General features: G+C 46.5%; 1 protein-coding gene across 1 annotated transcript in view; it reads right to left on the reverse strand.

Annotated features, from left to right (window-relative positions):
- CRACD (capping protein inhibiting regulator of actin dynamics) overlaps window positions 1-18959 on the reverse strand; it is a 222359-nt gene extending 203400 nt beyond the window's left edge. Inside the window, exon 1 of the mRNA XM_040334703.1 lies at window positions 18732-18959. The gene's annotated coding sequence lies outside the window, so the exon portion shown is untranslated. The remainder of the gene's footprint in view (window positions 1-18731) is intronic.
- Window positions 18960-22741: the final 3782 nt, after the last annotated feature.

A 22741-nucleotide genomic window follows, 5' to 3' on the forward strand; every position in this document is an offset into this window, starting at 1 on the left:
GTGGTTTGCCACCTGCCATTAGATTTTTTTTTGTCACCTGCCATGGTGGCAGCATAGGCCAGTGAGGGAGAACAGCATTAATGCGGGGCGGGCGGTGAGAGATGAGTATAGCAGCCCCGCTGTGTGGGCGGAAGTGCCGTGTTCTGGGCGGGCGGCGAGAGATGATCTCATCTCTCTGCTCCTGCGCCTCGCCGCAGAATAGTAGCCCCGCTGTGTGGGTGGAAGTGCCGTGTTCTGGGAAGTCCCGTGCCTCGCAGCAGTGTAACAGCTCCGCTGTTTGGGCGGAAGTGGCGTGATCCTGCGGGCGGTGAGAGATGTCATCTCTCTGCTTGTCCGCTGCCGCACCTCACACAGTGCAGCCTTCGCGGCCCGGCTGCAAATCGGCCACGGCCCGGCAGTGGGCCGCAGACCGGGGGTTGGGGAACCCTGCCTTAGACCACTGGAGCATGTGAAAGAAGACACCGCAGGGACCAGTCTAGCAGCGAGGAGGGAATAAATAAAAAATATATTCTCCTGCACTAGTGCGGGTGACCTAGAAAAAAGTTGGTGGTATTTTCATGGTGGTGTTAATATATCGTTTTTCATGCATTTCCCCCGCTGCCTTGGCCGACTGGGGAAAGTCAAAAGTACTATACACAAAAGAGATAAGAAAGGCGCGTGAAATAAACATTTTAAAAGGACTCATGCATCAGGCCACGCGCCTTTCTTATCTCTTTTGCGAATAGCAGCGAGGAGGAGCAGAGGATCAGGTAAGTTTACTTTTTAATGCCCCCTACACCTAAATGTAATTCTACACAGTAAAATTGGCAGTGTTAAAGCGGAGGTTCCGCCAATTTTTTTTTTTTAAAAGCCAGCAGCTACAAATACTGCAGCTGCTGACTTTTAAAATATGGACACTTACCTGTCCCGCGCGTGCCTCGGTCCTCGGATGCTGCCGCCGCCATCTTCGCTAAAGGAATAAAGGTTAGTTTTTTATTTTCCAAATAGGTTCCTTTAAGCTAGTGCTTTGCTTGTTCACTTACTGTACCTTTTCCTTCAAATTCCCTTCTAAATGTTTTTTTCTTTGTGTTCTTTGTCTGAACTTCTCACTTCCTGTTCCTCCTCAGTAAGCTGTTCTGGCTGACTAACCCCCAGCCTGAACGGCTCGGATGATGGGGGCAAGTTTACTGAGGAGAAACAGGAAGTGAGAAATTCAGACAAAGAAAAAAAACATTTAGAAGGGAAATCGAAGGAAAAGGTAAGTGAACCAACAATGCACTAGCTTAAAGGAACCTATTTAGAAAATAAAAAATGAACCTTTACAATCCCTTTAACCTATTTGTAAACATTAGAAAAATACATCACAAATCCTTCATTTTCAAAATGAAAAACTACATACAGTAAGCATAAATGGAGTACAAACATGTCTTCTTTTCTTCATCTCTATTACATGGGAGGGGATTAAAGTGGTGCATTCTATGCATTAAGGTGAAAAACTTTATGTGCTATGACTGCCCCCCAGACCCCCCCCCCCCTTTTCCTTACCTGAGCCCCACCCAGTCCCACCGTTGCCTCTCTCCTCATTGGACAAACTGATTGACAGCAATAGGAGCCAATCAAATCCGATGACATTGGAGCAAGGCGTGGGGCAGAGTCCCGCTGTCTGTGTCAATCGACACAGCAACAGGACTTGGGAGCGAGCATGCATGGGTGCCCCCAAGGAAAGCTGATTTCCTGGGGGCACCCGATGAAGAGGAGGGACTTGGAGCATGCTCAGAAGCAAGTTATGAGACGGGAGCGCTCGTTCTGGTAAAACTACCATTCGTAATGGAGTAAGCACATTCATCACGCTGTAACAGACAGAAAAGCGCAAATCGTCTTTTACTAACACGGAATCAGCTAAAGCAGCCCCAGGGGTGGCGTTATCCGCATGGAACTTGCCCCTTTATAGTGCCGTCGTACGTGTTGTACGTCACTGCGCTTTGCTAGAGCATTTTTTTAAAACGATGGTGTGTGGGCAACGTCGTTTTAATGATGAAGTTGGAAAAACGTTGTTTTTTCTACATGCTGAAAAACGCAGTTTTTTTTCATGACGAAAAATGATCGTGTGTACGCGGCATGATGCATGTGTTCTATATGAGGTTTTCTTCCTTTTCCTCATTTCTCGGCTCCATGTTGTGGGTTGTATCTAGTGGTTCTAGCTGGCAGAATAGATTTGTCCATCCATGCTGTTTAGCATCTGGCCTGGTTTGGAGACATCATCTGTCATGCTTTTACCTATTCAAGTCCTTTTCCATTTAGAATGGGGGTGAGAGCAGGTTCAAAAGAGATGTATGGGATTTTTTTTGATTTTTTTTGGAATCATACCTACCTAGGCTGATGCAGCATTGGTCCAATTCTGTATTTGTCCCCCGCCGGCTCTAAGACTAATACTCAAGCGATCAAACACCACCAATCGCTCAGTTCTCAGAGCTCCCTGAGCAGAGAGCCAGTGAATGTCAGTCACTGGCTCACTGAAGTGCTGGGCTGTGGAGAGGGCAGTAGCGGCTGGCTCAGGCTCTCAGCGGCTCACTGAGAGGCTGAGCTGGTCCAGATACGTGGGCGGATCCTGAACATATGGTCACAATCTTTCCTGAGTCTGGACTGGCCCTGTGATGTCAGCCAACAGAGGGCTTCAGCGTGCCGTCTGCTGAAAACGGGTCACAGGAGTGCAGAACAATAACAGTTACATATGAAAGGATATTTTTGAACGATACATGAGAACACTAGAGGCTTTAGCATGCAGTCAGCACTGCCTTCTATGAAATTATAGTTGCACAGAGTGGCCACATGCACAATGTGGGGCTTCTGCTACTTACACACATCATTTGCCGCCCCTCCTCCCCACAAAACATTTCATGTTCTTATTGCTGTCAGTGGTGTCCCTTGCCTGCTGTGTTAGATAATAAGCTGTACCGACTGAAAAGCCAAAGTGTGGATGACCACCATATACTTCAGCACTGTACCCTGTGGATAGCAAGTGAGGAGGAGCACAGAGAGCCCTTTTCTTTCTGCCTTCTAGGAAAATGACCATTGCCCATTGAGAGGCATTCATTGGCTGTACTCAGGACTGCTACAGAAACAACATATGAATAAAGTATATGAGCTTACCACTACATATCACCTAGAACCCCCGGCACAAACCACAAAGATGGAAACATTTAACTGATGGGCCACTTTTCCCCACTGAGGCCCCGTACACACGTCCGAGTTTCTCGGCAGAATTCAGCCAGAAACTCGGTCGGAGCTGGATTCTGCCGAGAAACTCGGTCTTGTGTACACTTTTCAGCGAGGAACCCGTCGAGGAACTCGTCGGGCCGAAAAGAGAACATGTTCTCTATTTCCTCGTTGTTCAATGAGGAAAGTCGGCCCGCCGAGCTCCTCGGCGGCTTCCACACTGAACTCGCCGAGGAACTCGATGTGTTTGGCACGTCGAGTTCCTCGGTCGTGTGTACGGGGCCTAAGATCCCTTTCTTCATTTCAGTGTCTTGTCACAGAAAGCTGGAATCCAACATCATACAGAAGAAGGAAATGAATTGCCATTCAGGTAAAGTATGAGTGCAGAATGTCTAAATCTCCCTAGCCTCTGAAGCACGATCCGCTTCCAAATTGTGCTCCAGAGGCTACTGACAGGCGGTGAGAAAATGATGTGACACCTCCTCGCCGCCTGTTTTAACCCCATTTTTGACAACAATTGCGCCACAACCGCATGCATTGCACACAAATGCCAGGCGTTTGCATCTTTCCCCATTGACTTGCATATGTAGCGTTCAGCAAGCTTGCTGCTACATGCAGCATACGGTGGGGGTCATTTGGCGGGTAGCAAAAATGGGGCTCAACCGTGCATTTTTGCCGCCCCCTTAATGAGGCCTAGGGCAAAGGGGCGGCCCATCCATTAGGGGTACCCAGGTGCTGCCCCCTCTATCCTCGCCACCCCCTATATCAGTGATGGCAAACCTCGGCACCCCAGATGTTTAGGAACTACATTTCCCATGATGCTCATGCACTCTGTAGTGTAGTTCAGCATCATGGGAAAGTGTAGTTCCAAAACATCTGGGGTGCCAAGGTTCGCCATCACTGCCCTATATGCATAATAGATAGATTCATGGATAGCATGAATCTATTCATGGCTGCCGCGGCCACCCCCTGTTCATGCATCCGGCCCCTTTCAGGACACCGGGCGCATGAATTACAGCGGCCAGTTTTTATCTGAAGTACCTCATTAGTGCCAGAGGCTCTAATAGGCTTCAAAATAGGGTGGGTTCAGGTCTCAGAGGGTGCATCCGGAGCCCACCCAGGTGTGTTACAACAGCGAATGAATATTCACTGTTGAAACACTGATCCTCAATCCGGCCAATCAAAAGTGTGTGTAAGACCTGTTTTCCAATTGGCCAAAAAGAGAAGACTCTTGATTGGTCGCCGAGGAGGAAGGAGGAAACGGAAGCCACTGCCGCTGTCGCCATGATGGTCAGGAGAACGGGAGGCCATTGCCGTGATGACCAGGAGAACGAGAGGCTGCGCCGGTAATGGGATACGTGCTACCTACCGACTGACCAGCACGCGGGGGGGGGGATTCTGACATACTGTTTGCCGTCCCCCCAAGAAATTATTTTTATTCAACCAGTGGGTTGAACGAGAAAAACGAACCTGATTCCCCAATCCGCACACTTGATTCGCACATATACGCACAAGCATATGCATGTAAATGTATTCCAATGGCCACATATTTTATATTCTCTCTGGCCCCCACTTGTAATTTGCCCCTTTCTCTTCTGTGGCCCCCAAGCTCTGATCAGGGCAAGGATGAGCTCCTTTTTTTTAATTCTTATATATATATATATATATATATATATATATATATATATATATTTGCTTTATATCCGTTACAGTAGTAAACTTATCTAATCCCCTGAGAAATCCTTGAGTGCCTCTAACTGCAAGGATGACCTCGGGCGCTAGGTTGCTGACAGTGCGCAGCGCCGCAGCCAATAACTGCCACCAATCACAGGCACTGAGAGCTCTGGAGCTGTGGACTGGGAAATTACTCAGTGGGGTTGATTTACTAAAGGCAAATCCACTTTGCACTACAAAGGCACTGCAAGTGCACTTGGAGGTGCAGTCGCTTTAGATCTGAGGGGAAAATCTGAAATGAGGGGAAGCTCTGCTGATTTTATCATCCAATCATATACAAGCAAAAATGCTGTTTTTTATTTTCCTTGCATGTCCCCCTCAGCTCTACAGCGACTTCACCTCCAAGTGTACTTGCAGTGCACTTGTAATACAACGTGGATTTTCCTTTAGTAAATAACCCCCACAGTGTCTGTTATTGACGTCGCGTGCTGACAGCTTCCCAACGGGCGTTGGAACATGCCCCAGCAAAACGCCCAGCTTATCAGTGAGAGGCGCTCAGGGATTAGAAAGCATACATATATTTTTAAAACCAAGCTCACCTTACCCTGTATGGAGCTTGGGGGGCACAAAAATGATAAAAGCAAATTGCTAGTAGGGGCCGTATAAAACCGGGACGCGGGCTGCAATTGGCCCGCTTGCCGGACTTTGGACATGCCTGCATTAGAGGCATTTTTTCTACAAAATTCTAGCAGAAAAAATGCTGCCTGTGTGCATAAGACCCATAATTGTGTATTATATCTCCATGATTTCCCTTTCTAAACCCAAGTTACTTCATGTTACAATGTAATAATATATGTTGCTACTTTAGGACAGAATATGTTTCCAAGTACTTAGTCATTGAATTGTGTATGTCATTACTAACTTCTTATGGATACATTCTAATGATTGGTGTAAATATAATGCATAATGTTTAATTCAACATCTCAGAAAGAAATGCTTTACCCTCTACAATCTTATTTCACTGGTCAATTTCTCATTTTTTATTTATAAATTGGAAAACAGGCGCAAAAAAATAAATAAAAAATAAATACAATGTTGCTAGTTACAGCCAGTAGTGTATTTAGGTTTTGTGCTGCCCTATAGTTTAAGGTGACCAGATTTTTAAATGAAATCCGGGGACGTCTTTTTTTTTTTTTTTACTAGTAATGGTGGCAATCAGCGACTCTCTGCCCGTCGCCACCGCCGCCCCCCTCACAGCCTGTCAAGTCTCACTCTCCGGGCCCCGGCTACTACTGGGTGGGGAGGGGAGGAAGATCACTCCGCTAGGGAAGGCAAGGAGATAAGCAGGCAGCTGGCCGGGACTTGAGGCAGAAGAACATGCGAGCGAAGCTGGATGGACATGCACCCAAAACTGAAGAAATATTCCCTCCGCTCCGACCAGCACATGATCCTCAGAAAGGGGCACAGATAATGAAAAAAATACACCCCCCCCCCCCCCTAAGCTAGTAGGAGCGGCGGAGCGGGGGGTGTAATTAAGGCTTTTTTTTATTAATTCTGTATTGACTGTCTTTGAAATGACCTCAGCCCCTGTTCAAATCCAATCCGGGGACAAAACCAGGGACAGACTTGGTCCAGGGACAGTGTCCTCAATCCGTGGACTGTCCCTGGAAGCTGGGGATGTCTGGTCACCCTACTATAGTTCCAATTTAAGCACAAATTTCAGATAATTTTATGGAGAGGACCAGGGCCGATCCTAGGGTCACAGGCGCCTGGGTGCAGAAATATTGCTGGCGCCCCCACATGGGCGTGGTAATCTTACTAACTCCTCCCCTTTACACATTTTTCTATGGCTATGACTCAAACACAGAGATGCTCCCCTAAGAAGTCTTCATTAGTGTCCCCCATCAGAGTCTCCCCCATCAGACCCCCCCACAGCAGGTGTCCCCCATCAGAGCCCCCCCACAGCAGGTGTCCCCAATCAGAGCCCCCCACAGCAGGTGTCCTCCATCAGAGCCACCCAGCAGAGCCCCCCACAGCAGGTGTCCCCCATCAGAGCCCCCCCCAGCAGGTGTCCCCCATCAGAGCCCCCCCACAGTAGGTGTCCCCCATCAGAGTCCCCCAAGCAGGTGTCCCCCATCAGAGCCCCCCACAGCAGGTGTCCCCCATCAGAGCCCCCCACAGCAAGTGTCCCCCATCAGAGCCCCCCCACATCAGGTGTCCCCATAGATCAGTACCGTCCAATAGATCCCTGTAGCTCGGGCGCGCTGGGAGCAGAAGCACATTACAGGGGGCGGGGCATACGTGGCATCTTTGGTTACTAGGAGGGTGGCACTCCGAGAGCATTTCTGGGAGTGCACAGGATGATTGGCAGCAGCTCCAGCCAACCCAGAAGCCTCTCATCACACCGCCTATGGGAGAAGAGCCGACACACGCAGAGGGGGCGGGGCAGACAGGAGACTGCTCCACGCGCACCAGACAGAATTAGTTAGTGGAGCCTAGTACTGGAACGTGTTCCGGTAATAGGCTCCGCTGCGGTACCCTACCCAGATTCTGGGGACAGAGGGAGGTATGCGCTCTAGTCAGTTGCCAGCAGAGAGACTAAGCGGGATGGGGAACCGCAGCACCTGCTACATGCGCTCCACCTCTGGATTCAGACAAGGAGAAGGGAGGTGAGCACTTTGGAGCTTCGGCGCCCCCACCTCTGCAGCGCCTGGGTGCGGACCACCCCGCGCACCCTGCCTAGGATCGACCCTGGAGAGGACTAAGAAGATATAGCCATGCCAATGGTACAGCAGAAAACATATAGCACGGTGAGGAAGGTTGGAAGCAGAACACCCTCTCCCACAGTTGTGGAATGCCGTCCACCCGCATACCAGAAGCAGTTCGGCCGCTTTTTTGGGGGCACTAGACTAATTTGCCTCTCAGCCCTGTCCACCGCATAAGACTGGCGCTACACTAACAGTGTAACGCAAGCCGGCGGGGACTCTTTCTGTGCTGCCCCCCTGAAAAGTGCTGCCCTAGGCCTGGGCCTCGTTGGCCTAGGCTAAGATACAACGTTGGTTACAGCTATAGCTTTAAACTGTTTCTTTATCCAAACGTTATTTTTACTTTTTAGACACAATGGGGCAGGGGTCTCCAAACTCTGTACTGTTTATAAACAGGCCTCATAGTCTTTTTAGTAGGATTTGTATTGTTCCCAGATACTAAAGCTGGCGATGCACCGTCCAGAATTTGAGCATTCCATCTGAAAATCAAACGGGGAGAAAAATGTAAGCCAAACAGCGGCTGCAACCTATCAGATGCAGTCACAGTTCAGAATTCTGACAGCCATGAGTGCCAACTGTCAGAATACAATAGTCGAAGGAGAGATTCCTTAGCATGGGTGAGAGAAAAGATAGATTTCCCCCAATCAGTCTGCGGGACTGAAAGGCTCCATTCACATTTGGCATTTTGAAATTGCGAGCAAAATCACTGCAATTCTGCCCGCGATCTCAAAACACACTACAATTTAAAAATGTATGTTCAGGTGCCAATTATTTACAAGGGCCTGGATTCAAGAAGCAATTGCGCCTGTGTAACCATAGGTTACACAGCGCAATTGCTTACTTGCCCCGGCGTAACGAATGCTCCTGATTCAGGAACCTTGTTACGCCGACTGCAGCCTAAGATCTGCGCGGCATAAGGCTCTTATGCCCGCATATCTTAGGCTGCATTCTTGCGATGGCCGCTAGGTGGCGTTCCCGTTGTGCTCAGCGTATAGTATGCAAATTGCATACTAACGCCGATTCACAATGTTGCGCGAGCCCTGCGTACGCAATTTACGTTGTTTCCGTACAGTGTTTTTTGCGTAAGGGCAGCCAATGTTACGTATACCCGTCGTTCCCGCGTCGCGAAATTTGAAATTTACGTAGTTTGCGTAAGTGAATCGTGAATGGCGCTGGACGCCATTCACGTTCACTTTGAAGCAAATGATGTCCTTGCGACGTCATTTGCCGCAATGCACGTCGGGAAAGTTTCCCGACGGAGCATGCGCTCTACGATCGGTGCGGGAACGCGCCTAAATTAAATGATTCCCGCCCCCTACGGGATCATTTCAATTGCGCGCGCTTGCGCCGGGCATTTGCGCGCGCAATTTACGGAGCTTCTGTTCCGTGAATCGAGGGCAGCGCTAAAAAATTGCGGGGGCGCAGGGCAAAAACGTTGCCCTGCGCCTCCGTAAAAATAGCGCAATTCTACCTGAATCCGGGCCAAGGTCATTTAATCGCATTGTGTGAAGCTTGTCGCCCAAAAAAGCTTCTGCTACTTTTTGGGCGACAGACTTCACATGATTCGATTGCCACGCGACAAAACCGCACCGCGTTTTAGGTCCCATTGAAACTAAATGGCACCTGAACCTGCATTTTGCAATTGTAGTGTGATTTGAGATCCCAAAATGCCAAATGTGAATGGAGCCAAGTTTAGATATACAGGTAAATTGTCATGCCTCTGAAAAGCAATCTGTTTTCAGATCACGCTTCAGAGGCACTGGGCAGGTGGTAAAAGGTGATATGATACCTGTTTTAACCCCATAAATGCGGCACCAAGGCATGTCCCTATTCGCTTGAATCGGTCCAGTTCATCGGTCCACCAAACCTGACGGGGGAGTAATTTTTGCTGCGGGTGCAAAGAAAACATTGTGACGATGGCATGTAAACACCGCCATCTGCCTTGCAGCTTAAAGCAGAGTTCCACCCAAAAGTGGAACTTCCGCTTTAAGCACTCCTCACCCCCTTACATGCCACATTTGGCATGTCATTTTTTTTGGGGGGGGGGAGTGGGGGCTTCGGTAGGAGTGGGACTTCCTGTTTGCAGTTAAGTGCCACATAATGGGCTAGTATGCGAACGCACCCCCGTGGCTATGATAGGCACTTCCAAAGACAACCAGCTGCCGTTATTCAGATGGCCGGCGCTCAGCAGGGGGCCGGCCATCTGAATTGTGGGCGGCAGCGACAATACATGGATTCATGCAATGCACGAATCCATGTATTGTATTTCAGTGGCGGTGCAGGAGGGAGAGGGTTTACTTCCTCTTTAACCGCTTCCCGGCCGCCGCACGCCGATGTACGTCGGCAGAATGGGGAAATGTAAACAAGCGGACTCGATTTTTCCCTGTTCTGCCTAGTGACATGAATGAATGAATGAATGAAAAACTTATAAAGCGCGGCGCATGCGAACTGAATCGCTTCTGTCATCGGGAGCAATGATCTCTGTCATTTCCTAGGTAGCCTATCCCCCTACAGTTAGAACACACTGAGGGAACACACTTAACCCCTTGATCACCCCCTAGTGTTTTACCCCTTCCCTGCCAGTGACATTTATACAGTAATCAGTTGTTGTTTTTAGCTCTGATCGCTGTATAATGTCAATGTTCCCAAAATAGTGTCAAAAGTGTTCAATCTGTCCACTGCAATGTCGCAGTCATGATACAAATCGCAGATCGCCGCCATTGCTAATAAAAAAAAAATAAGATATGACGGCATATTAGATGCAATTTTTCGGCGTCCGCTAGGTGGCGTTCACGTCGTAATCCGCGTCGAGTATGCAAATTAGCTATTTCTGACAATCCCCGAACGTACGACCGGCTGTCGCATTTTTTTACGTTGTTTCCGTTCAGCTTTTTCCGGCGTATAATTAAAGCTGCTATATGGTGGCGTACTCAATGTTAAGTATGGCCGTCGTTCCCGCGTCTAATTTTATAAATTTTACGTCGTTTGCGTAAGTCGTCCGTGAATGGGGCTGGACGCCATTTACGTTCACGTTGAAAACAATGACGTCCTTGCGACGTCCTTTGGAGCAATGCACCCTGGGAGTTTTTACGGACGGCGCATGTGCAGTTTGTTCGGCGCGGGGACGCGCTTCATTTAAATGAAACACGCCCCCTACCCGCCCAATTTGAATTCCGCCGCGACAGATACACTACGCCGCTGTAACTTATGGCGCAAATTCGTTGAGGATTCAAACCAAAGCCAGGTAAGTTACAGCGGCGTACCGTATCTTACATCTGCGCCGGGCGCAGTGTATGTATGTGGATCTGCCCCTATAACTTTTGCGCAAACCAATCAATATACGCTTATTGCGTTTTGTTTTACCAAAAATATGTAGAAGAATACATATTGACTTAAACCGAGAAAGACATTTTTATATATTTTTTGAGGATATTTATTATAGCGAAAAGTAAAAATATTGCATTTTTTTTCTAAATTGTCAGTGTTTTTTTTGTTTATAACGTAAAAAATAAAAACCGCAGAGGTGATCAAATACCACCAAAAGAAAGCTCTATTTGTTGGAAAAAAGGGACGTCAATTTTGTTTGGGTCCAGCGTCGCACGACTGCGCAATTGTCAGTTAAAGCAACGCAGTGCCGAATTGCAAAAAAATGCTTTGCTCAGGAAGGGGGCCGATACTTCTGGGGCTGAAGTGGTTAAACACTTTTAACTTGTATCCAATCAGGCAGGTTCTTTCACTACAGAGTTAAATCTAAAGGAAAGAAAATTGTATAATGTATGGTCAGCGATTGCATGGCCAGATTAACGCAGTAATTACTTTTCTGTGCTTCTAATATGTCCAATAAGGATATTTGTATTGATTTCAGGTTTCCTATAATTAGAAGAAGAGTCGTATTCTGCCTAAACATACAAAATACAATGGGCTAGATTCACGTAGGGGGACGCAAGTTTGTGCTACGCCTCCGCAACTTAGACGGGCAAGTGCAGTATTCACAAAGCACTTGCTCCGTAAGTTGCGGCGGCGTAGCGTAAATCTGCCGGCGTAAGCGCGCCCAATTCAAATTGTCAAGAGGTGGGCGTGTTTTATGCAAATAAAACATGACCCCACGTAAATGACGTTTCTCACGAACGGCGCATGCGCCGGCCGTGAACGTATCCCAGTGCGCATGCTCCTTATCACGTCGCAAATAGTCAATGCTTTCAACGCGAACGTAATTTACGCAAAGCCCTATTCGCGAACGACTTACGCAAACGACGTAAAATGTACAAAATTTGACCCGGGAACGACGTCCATACTTAACATTGGCTATGCCTCATATAGCAGGAGCAACCTTACGCCCGAAAAAGCCTAAGGCCTCGTACACACGACCGAACATGTCCGCTGAAACTGGTCTGCGGACCAGTTTCCGCGGACATGTTCGGTCGTCTGTACGGCAGACCGGACAATTTTCCGGCGGATCGGACAGGTTTCCAGCGGACAAATGTTTCTTAGCATGCTAAGAAACATGTCTGCTGCAAGCCTGTCCGTCGGACATGTTCGGTCGTCTGTACGACTCACCGGACATGTCCGCTCGGCCGAAAGCCCTCGCATGCGTCGAAGTGATTCGACGCATGCGTGGAAGCATTGACCTTCCAGGGTCGCGCACGTCATCGTTGCGGCCACGTCACCGCGTTCGCTGTCCGCGGGAAATTTGGTCTGATGGTGTGTACAGCCATCAGACCAAAATCCGCCAGCGGACATGTCCGATGAAAATGGTCCGCGGACCGTTTTCATCGGACATGTCCCGTTGTGTGTACGAGGCCTCACGCAAACGACGTAAAAAAATCCGCCAGGCGCACGTACGTTTCTGAATCGGCGTATCCAGCTCATTTGCATATTCTACGCTAAAATCGACGGCAGCGCCACCTAGCGGCCAGCGTAAATATGCACCCTAAGATACGACGGCGTAAGAGACTTACGCCAGTCGGATCTTAGCCTAATTTCGGCGTATCTTGCTTTCTGAATACAGTAAGAAGATACGCCGGCGCAGATTTGAATTTACGCGGCGTATCAATAGATACGCCGGCGTAAATTCTTTCTGAATCTAGCCCAATGGCAGCAATGGGCTGCATGCCTCGCTACAGTGACAGTCAGCGACAGAGAGGTCGCATTTCATAGACACCAGCAGTGTTGATCCAGAAAATGAATGTAGAATCATCTGTAGGACTAATACATCCCTTCTGGATCCCAAGAGTGCCTGTTGAAAATCGTTTTTTTTTTTTTTACAAATGTCCTTGCTTTGTTTTCCTCTGGTATAGGTGACATCAGAGACATGAGGCTTTCTATCAATGGACGCCATACACAGACTGATCCACAATGACAGCATAATACAGAAGCACAACCCTGGTTACTGAGCTTTATGGGGAAGCCACAGATCTGGCTGACAGCGTAATGAATTGAGAATTAGCTGGGGAATATTTACCAGCAGCCTCATAGCCATAAACAGCACTTACCCTTTCTATCTGTCCACCCCCCTTCAGCACTCCCACAAGCAGATCAGTTTCCTAACCATTATTGAGGAGGCATTAAATTTTCACAAAGCATGGAGGCAGATACTAGGTTTCTATTAACTCTTTACACAGAGGCGGCCTCAATAACCAACTTCAAGGTACAAGAAAGCTGAGGTGTGATCAAAACAGGACTTCCTATCCTGGGAGGTATGGGCCCTAGGAATGATACACGCTGGCCGCGACAACCCTCGATTTATTCACTGCCTTATCAATCCAACTGCTCTATTGGAAGTCTATTATTAGTTAGATTCAGAGAGACTTAGGCTGGCGTATCAATAGATACGCCAGCCTAAGTCAGAATTTGCATCTGCGCTCATTTAAGCGTATTCTGGTAACCAGATACACTTAAATTAGGCTCAGATACGAGCGGCGTAAGTGTCTTACACCGTCGTATCCTAAAGTGTAATTTTTAGGCTGACCGATAGGTGGCGCTTCCATTGCGGTCTGCGTAGAATATGTAAATCACTAGATACGCCTATTCACGAACGTACGCCCGGCCGACGCAGTACAGATACGCCGTTTACGTAACGCATTATCAGGTCTAAAGTTATCCCATTAAATAGATAGAATAGTAATGTTAAGTATGGCCACCGTTCCCGCGTGGAAATTTGAAAATTTTACGTTGTTTGCGTAAGTCGTCCGTGAATAGGGTTTTACGTCATTTACGTCCACGTCGAAATCAATAGGACCGTGCGGCGTACTTTGCCGCAATGCACACTGGGATATGTAGGCGGACCGCGAATGCGCCGTTCCAAAAAAACGTCAATCACGTCAGGTCAAGCCCCATTAATATAAAACACGCCCCCTTAGCTAAATTTGGATTAGGCGCCATTACGCCCGCCCGATTTACGCTACGCCGCCGTAACTTAGCAGGCAAGTACTTTGAGAATCATGTACTTGCCTCGCTAACTTACGGCGGCGTAGCGTAAACACGATACGCTACGCCGCCGCAAAGTTAGGACGCCCTCTCTGAATCTAGCTGTATGTGTATAATAATTCCACCAAGCACACATTCAGGAGAAATGATTACAGTACTGCACATCTGAGAAAAAGATCAGCATTTGCAATTATTGCATTTAAAAATAACACACTTCTTTATTAATTTACTTTATAATGATCACACATATAAGCAGAGATTGCAGTTAACAGCAATAATAATGAGAGCAGATGTTGTTACTGCATAGTAAAACGTATTAATTGCAGATGGCACAAGCCGCTAACACTTTGCTTTGTTAGGGGATACGTGCCCTGGTATAAGTTTGGTGGAGTACAAGGCCTTGGCCAGATGGGTGTTGGAGCAGAAGATGTTCAGACCTCCCAGTGTGGGAAATGCAGCGAAAGGACCCGGCCAGGTTTTGCGATTCGGCACTGCGTCGCTTTAACAGACAATTGCCCGGTCGTGCGACGTGGCTCCCAAACAAAATTGGCGTCCTTTTTTTCCCACAAATAGAGCTTTCTTTTGGTGGTATTTGATCTCCTCTGCGGTTTTTATTTTTTGCGCTATAATCAAAAATAGAGCGACAATTTTAAAAAATTCAATATTTTTTACTTTTTGCTATAATAAATATCCCCCAAAAATATATATATATAAAAAAATAAAATTTTCCTCAGTTTAGGCCGATATGTATTCTTTTACCTATTTTTGGTAAAAAAAATCGCAATAAACGTTTATCGATTGGTTTGCGCAAAATTTAGAGCGTTATAGAGCAAAATAGGGGATAGTTTTATTGCATTTTTATAAAAAAAAAATTTTTTTTACTACTAATGGCGGCGATCAGCGATTTTTTTCATGACTGCGACATTATGGCGGACACTTCGGACAATTTTGACACATTTTTGGGACCATTGTCATTTTCACAGCAAAAAATGCATTTAAAATGCATTGTTTACTGTAAAAATGACAATTGCAGTTTGGGAGTTAACCACAAGGGGGCGACGATGGGGTTATGTGTGACCTCAAGTGTGTTTACAACTGTAGGGGGGTGTGGCTGTAGTTGTGACGTCATCGATTGTGTCCCCCTATAAATGGGATGACACGATCGATGCAGCCGCCACAGTGAAGAACGGGGAAGCCGTGTTTACACGCGGCTCTCCCCGTTCTTCACCCCCGGGGACCGATTGCGGGACTTTGGACCGCAACCCCACGACTGGGCTTAAAGGACAATGTACATATACGTTGATGTGCCCAGCCGTGCCATTCTGCCGACGTATATCGGCGTGAAGGGGTCCTTAAGTGGTTAATGTTGATTGGACCCTGGGAAAAAAAATTCTTGGGGCCCCCCCATGCAATTCTGCTCTCCACCTGCTCCGAGACATACAATAAATATCAGTTAGACTTAAAATCAGTTTACTGTATCAGATCAGTGCTTGCGATTGGTTGCCAGAGGTTACAGCATATCATTACCACTTACTGACTGGTTGCTAGAGGTTACAGCACACATTACGGCTCACTGATTAGTTGCTAGCACATGATTTCTTCTTATTGATTGGTTGCTAGAGATTACTGTACAGTAATGCTGCTCACTAATTGGTTGCTAGAGGTTACAGCAAATCACCTCTTCACTGCAGAGGGGCATGATATACATATGAATGCCGCCTTTACTTACAAATTAATGCTGCCACTATTTAAATATGAATGACGGTTATTTACATGTAAACACAGGGTCTGCAGGTGAGTCATCTGTGCACAACAATAAGGCAGAGCTGGGAAGCATTAGGAGCAGCACTTCACACTGAGATGTCAGGACACAGCACAGGACTAAAACTTCAAGGGACAAGGGAATTTAAACTAGGATAGTTGGCAAGTATGAGGCAGCTGCTTTGGGCCCCACAACTTTTGAAGTTGGTGCAAATAACCGGAAGGTCCATACGCAAAGCTAACATGAACAAAGTGTGTTTTTACCTATATCAGATCAATCCTTGAGGTGAGCGAGCTGCGCCTAGAGGTGGATTGGTGGCTTCTGCTTTCCTGGACTACTCACTGGAGTACATTATTGTTGATTTTATATATATATATATATATGTAGACATTTATACATTTGCTGAAACAACTGTGAACAATAAGCATTGAACATCTGGCCTACCGACAACAAGTACCTACCTGAAGGAATAACATTCGGGAAATCGGTATATACGTTTTATGATACAAAAAAAGACATTTCCATTTGCATGTTGCCATATATAAATGCCTACAAAGAACACCAGGAACAAAGGTCCACTTAAAGGACATGCACCTTCTATGTGTGCGCTCCATCAATAAACAATTCCATCTCTAATGACAAAGGCTCAGGGCTCTGGATGAGACAATGTTTTCTAGAAGAACTCTCTTCCCACATACTGACGCTGTCACAATGGATGGAGTGTGACGCTTTGCAGACTTCTCCAGGCACTGAGCACAGGACTGCTATAAGAGATGCATGGAGCTCCCTACAACAAACCACTAGTGTCATCTGCCCCAGGAAATCACCCACATATCCCACACTCTGCACCCCAGGGGAGGGGGTCCCCATCAATTGAGGCACACCATCATACCCACTAATAACCCCTTCAATGCTGCTCACCATGATACCCACTAATAACCCCTTCAATGGAAGCACGCCACTATACCCACTAATAACCCCTTCAATGCTGCTCACCACTATACCCACTAATAACCCCTTCAATGCTGATCACCACTATACCCACTAATAACCCCTTCAGTGCTGCTCACCATGATACCCACTAATAACCCCTTCAGTGCTGCTCACCATAATACCCACTAATAACCCCTTCAGTGCTGCTCACTACTATACCCTCTAATAACCCCTTCAATGCTGCTCACCACTATACCCACTAATAACCCCTTCAATGCTGATCACCACTATACCCTCCAATAACCCCTTCAATGCCGCTCACCATTATACCCACTAAATAACCCCTTCAATGCCGCTCACCACTATACCCTCTAGTAACCCCTTCAATGCTGCTCACCACTATACCCTCTAATAACCCCTTCAATGCTGCTCACCACTATACCCACTAATAACCCCTTCAATGCCGCTCACCACTATACCCTCTAATAACCCCTTCAATGCCGCTCACCACTATACCCACTAATAACCCCTTCAATGCTGCTCACCACTATACCCTCTGAAAACCCCTTCAATGCCGCTCACCACTATACCCACTAAATAACCCCTTCAATGCCGGTCACCACTATACCCACTAATAACCCCTTCAATGCCGCTCACCACTATACCCACCAATAACCCCTTTAATGCTGCTCACCACTATACCCACTAAATAACCCCTTCAATGCCGCTCACCACTATACCCACTAATATCCCCTTCAATGCCGCTCACCACTATACCCTCTAATAACCCCTTCAATGCCGCTCACCACTATACCCACTAATAACCTGCTTTAATGCCGCTCACCACTATACCCACTAATAACCCCTTCAATGCCGCTCACCACTATACCTTCTAATAACCCCTTCAATGCTGTTTACCACTATAGAGCAGGGTGCAAACTATTAACCCTTGCTACATTGCACAGCGCCAAAAATAGCTGTGTACACATGATTAACCCCTGCAATGCTGCACAGCATTAATATAACAGTGTACACAATATTAACCCCTGCAATGCAGCACTGAACTGATATAGCAGTATACACACTATTAACCCCTGCAATGCTGCACAGCACTAATATAGCAGTGTACAATTACACTAGCAACCCCCCCCAAGGCTGCACAGCATCAGTAGAGCAGTGTAAACACTTATAACCCTACAAGGCTGCACAGCATCTGTATAGCAGTGTAAATACTATTAACCCCGACAATGCTGCACAGCATCTGTATAGTAGTGAACCCCCTATTACCCCCTCCAATGCTGCAGAGATCAGTATAGCAATGTGCACACTATTAACCCCTCGACAACATCAGTATAGCAGTATACACATTACCTACCCCTCCAATGCCACACAGTATAGTAGTGTACACATTATAAACCCCTCTAATGCTGAAAAGGATCAATATAGCAGTATACAGACTATTAACCCCCCCAATGCCACACAGCATCAGTATAGAACCCTTACAATGCTACAATGATCAATATAGCAGTGTACACATTATCTACCCCTCCAATGCCATACAGCATCCGTATAGAAGTGTACACACCATTAACCCCTCCAATGCTGCAAGGATCAATATAGCAGTATACAGACTATTAACCTCTGCAATGCTGCACAGCATCAGTATACACAATATTAACCCCTGCATCAGTGCAGCACAGAGGCATATGCAGTATATTGTACACCAGCAGTCAGTAGCAATGCTGAAAATCTAAAATATATTGGTAATCAGGAGAATATCGATAAGGGCATTACCGATGAGATATCAATAAATGAAGTCCACAATGGATCGCTGCACTCCTGCTTGGGGTGAGTCCCGATTGTGTCTGAGATGACAGTCTATCTATAATGAATGTATTAGACGATCAGGGAACAAAGCAGTCGGGGGACAGAGAGGAGGAGAGGCTCCAGACATGGACAATAGACAGAGAGCCTACCTTCTAGAGCTGTGTATGGAGGAGACTCAGGCTGCTGCTGCTGCTGGAAAGCTCTCCAGTGCTGGGACTGTGTCTGCTCCCCAGGCTGCTGAGTGTCAGGCTGCCTCCATTGCTCTCCTTCCAGCTGATGCTTGCTGCCACACCATGGCAATGGAAGAGCAATCACACGCTCCTAGTACATCTCCCCATCAGCACACACACACCCTGCATACCTAAGGACCACATCACACCTCTTACCTCCTCTACACATGGGGATGTCATATGAGATGCAGCCTCTTCCTACTCATCCAGCACACTGCCTGGACTGAGTCTGGCACAATGTCTGTATATGACAGCAGTCCAGACAAAGGAGAGACACCCTGGAGGCAGCTGGGGCTCAGGGCCTTTGCATAGGGTGGAAGGGTCAAAGGGGGAGGCAGCAAAGCATTTCTCTTCTTTTTCTGTATTCAATTCTCTACATGCATAAGGCAATTCCAGCAAGACCATTATAGGGGGAGGTTGGCCAGTGGCTGTTGACAGGAGCCTTTAGATTGGTCAGTGGCTGTTGAGAGGAGTCATCAGATTCTCAGTAGCTCAGGCAAAATGAACGTACTTGGGATGGGACACCAAAGTCCAAAATAACACTTTGTGGGGCACCTATTAAAAAAACAATCGAAAACACACAGAATGTTAGGACTCATTCACACATGGGGCTATACTGAAGCCTCTCTGAAAAGCAATCAATGGAGAGACTTGTCAGAGGGCGTTTAACCCCGAAACTGCAGATGCACCACATGCGATTGCATTGTGGCCCTATTCCCTTAGAGGCGGCATCACATGCCAAATGCGCTTTAATTTTTTCCATGCCTGTGAAGCAATGCATGTGTACAGCCCAAGCAGCTGCATTCCAGGGAGTGGTAAAACCACAGCTTAACCTCCTGCTTTTACCAGCCCCCGGCTGCCCATATGAATGAGCCCGTAGTCAGCAGGGTCGGACTGACAACTCATGGGGTCCCCGGGCAATAGAAGATTATGGGGCCCACGGGCTTACAGATGGCCACCACGCCAGGAGGCAGTGCAGAGGCGGGGCAGCTAAAATCTCAGGATTTTCACATCAAAAGCATGTTGGTTTTGGACATATCAGGGAAAGATGTTAAAAAAACACAGATTTCTACATATTGTCCCTGGTTTTATTGAGCCTGGCAACCCTGATGGGGCCCCCTAGTGGCATGGGGCCCTCGGGCAGTGCCCGAGAGCCCCAATGGTCAGTCCGCCCCTGGTAGTCAGTATCTACCTTTTCTGTGCTTCCCCACTAAACCAATTCATTGCTAGATCTCTGAAAAATACTCAGTGATTCAGGATAAGGAAACATGCCTGACTCTTCCCCTGACTACTCTCAGATCAGAGTTTGGTGTGCCAACAGTCAATAGCCAGGCACAATCACTATCACATGAGAGTGGGGGGTTCACCTGCTCCCTGGGAACGTTTCAGCTCAGTTAGACCAGATTTTAAGGGGATCTTGATGGGGAGCACAGCAAAAGTAAGAACAATTGATAAAACATTTTTAAAAAAAATTTAAACATATACCCCAAGAAAATAAATCCACGTTGTGTCCCCCAAATGCCTTAAAAAAAAAAACTCAGGTGTTGTTTAAATTATTTTTATTGAGTTTTTACAAATAAAAAATCTTACATACTTTGCAAAAAACAGTTTGCAAATCATGACACATGACATGCTCAAAATACACATAAATACACATAAATACATGAAAATACACATATGTACACGGATGGATCTATCCTCTAACATACACTTAAGTGTATATTAGAAGATAGATCCATCCATGTACTTATGTGTATTTGTATGTATTTATGTGTGTTTTCGGAGGTTCACCCTAATAACACGTATATCTGACCAACTCCCTTATATTCGTAACAAGTACTGTCCGCAATTATTATTATTTTTTTATGCATTACGTACCTTGTAATCCATTTTTTCAATCTACTTCTCCCCGCGGGAGTAGGCGTTTCTATGCCTAGGGGGATTGTCATCTGGGAGGTCGCCCAGATGATTGACGTCTGTTCCCCCGGTGGATAAGGCCCCGCCCCCCCGTATTGCGTAGGCGCGCACAAGTTACGGGGTTTCCGGAAAAAGCCTGCGGAGATGCGAGTCGGCTCTATACGGCGCATGTGCTCTGCATGTTCGGCTTCTTTCGGAAACCCTGTAACTCGTGCGCGCCTACGCAATACGGGGGGCGGGGTCTTATCTGTCGGGGCGAACAGACGTCAATCATCTGGGCGACCTCCCAGATGACAATCCCCCTAGGCATAGAAACGCCTACTCCCGCGGGGAGAAGTAGATTGAAAAAATGGATTACAAGGTACGTACAGCATAAAAAAAAATAATAATTGTGGACAGTACTTGTTACGAATATAAGGGAGTTGGTCAGATATACATGCTATTAGGGTGAACCTCCGCTTTAAATACAAAAATGAATGTATACCACAGCATATGCTCCTCTTTAGTTCTCCTGGACCATCTTAAAAAACAAACCAAAGGAAAAAAAAAGTCTCTTTATGTGGACAGTGTTACCCCAACATAAACAAATCTATACCCCCTCTTACCAGTGTCTATTTATTTATACTTCCGAGGAGGAGAGAGATTCTCATCTCCCTATCCCCATTACTATCCTCCTTCAGGTTGTGCAATATCAAAAACAAAAGGGAAATGTATCTTTATGTGAATAATTTTACCCCAATATAAACAAACCTACAGTATACCCCCTCTTACCCGTGTCAATTAGTCTTTACTTTCGAGGAGGAGAAAGATACTCATCTCTCTACCACCATTACTATCCTCCTTCAGGTTGTGAAAAAAAAAAATGCCTGTTTATTATCTTGTAAAAGTAGTGGTGACATCATTACTGTACTGTATATACAATATATACAGTGTATAGATAGAGACAGGGGCGGACTGACCATTCGAGCACTGCCCAAGGGCCCCATGCCACTAGGGGGCCCCATCAGGGTGTATGTGTATACTGTGTGTTTAGATTGTGTGTGTGTATACTGTGTGTCTGTGTATGTATACTGTATGTGTGTGTGTATACTGTGTTGCCCCATAATCTATTGCCTGGGGGCCCCATAATCTCCTATTGCCCGGGGGCCCCATGAGGTGTCTGTTCGCCCCTGGAAATATATATATATGTATATATATATATATTGTGACAGGAAGTCAGGTAAATCTGTGGGTATTGTCACAGACGGGACATACATTTCTGCCTTGTTTAGACAATACACCAATTGTTATTAGGCGTCGGCTGCAAACGTAGCCAGAAATGGCTAAAGGCTGTTGGAAGACTTCAGCTGTTCAGAATGAGGCAATTAAGGCCTCTATAAGTAGTCCAGAGGATTACCACTAATTCGTTGCATGCTGAGACTTTCTGAGTGAAAGAGAGCAGTACTGAAAGTCTTCTGAGGAGGTGAGGAGAGGATTGATTTTTCTGTGTGATAAAAATCAAAAGACTATTGTTTTTCTGCTGTATGACCAGCACTGTCTACCCAGCAGTAGGCTGTGCTAGACTCCATAGAAAGGTTCCTGTGTGGAAGGTAGACGCCCAAAGTGGCCAGGGTTTATTTTATGTTTGATTTTGTTTATGCTGTTTGGATGCTTGCACTTGTTTCCAGCAAGATGGAAGAATATACCAAACTGCCTGTCTGTATAAATTCAGTGTGTGGTGAACCCATCCAAGGGGTCACACACCCCGCTACCGAGCTAACCCCTTACAATATATATCTATCTATACACACACAGTAGATAGATAGATAGATAGATAGATAGATAGATAGATAGATAGATAGATAGATAGATAGATACCCCTGTATTTCTGTCAGATAATACACCTTTTGCCCAGAAAATTGTTGCAATTACAAATGTTTAGCCATTCTTACATTTATTTATTTTGTTTGTATTGGAATGACACAAAAAAAAAGTGGAGAAACAAAAATCCCAATCTGACACATTCCACACAA

The sequence above is a fragment of the Rana temporaria genome, chromosome 1, assembly GCF_905171775.1.
Source record: "Rana temporaria chromosome 1, aRanTem1.1, whole genome shotgun sequence".
Taxonomy (NCBI): Eukaryota; Metazoa; Chordata; class Amphibia; order Anura; family Ranidae; genus Rana; species Rana temporaria.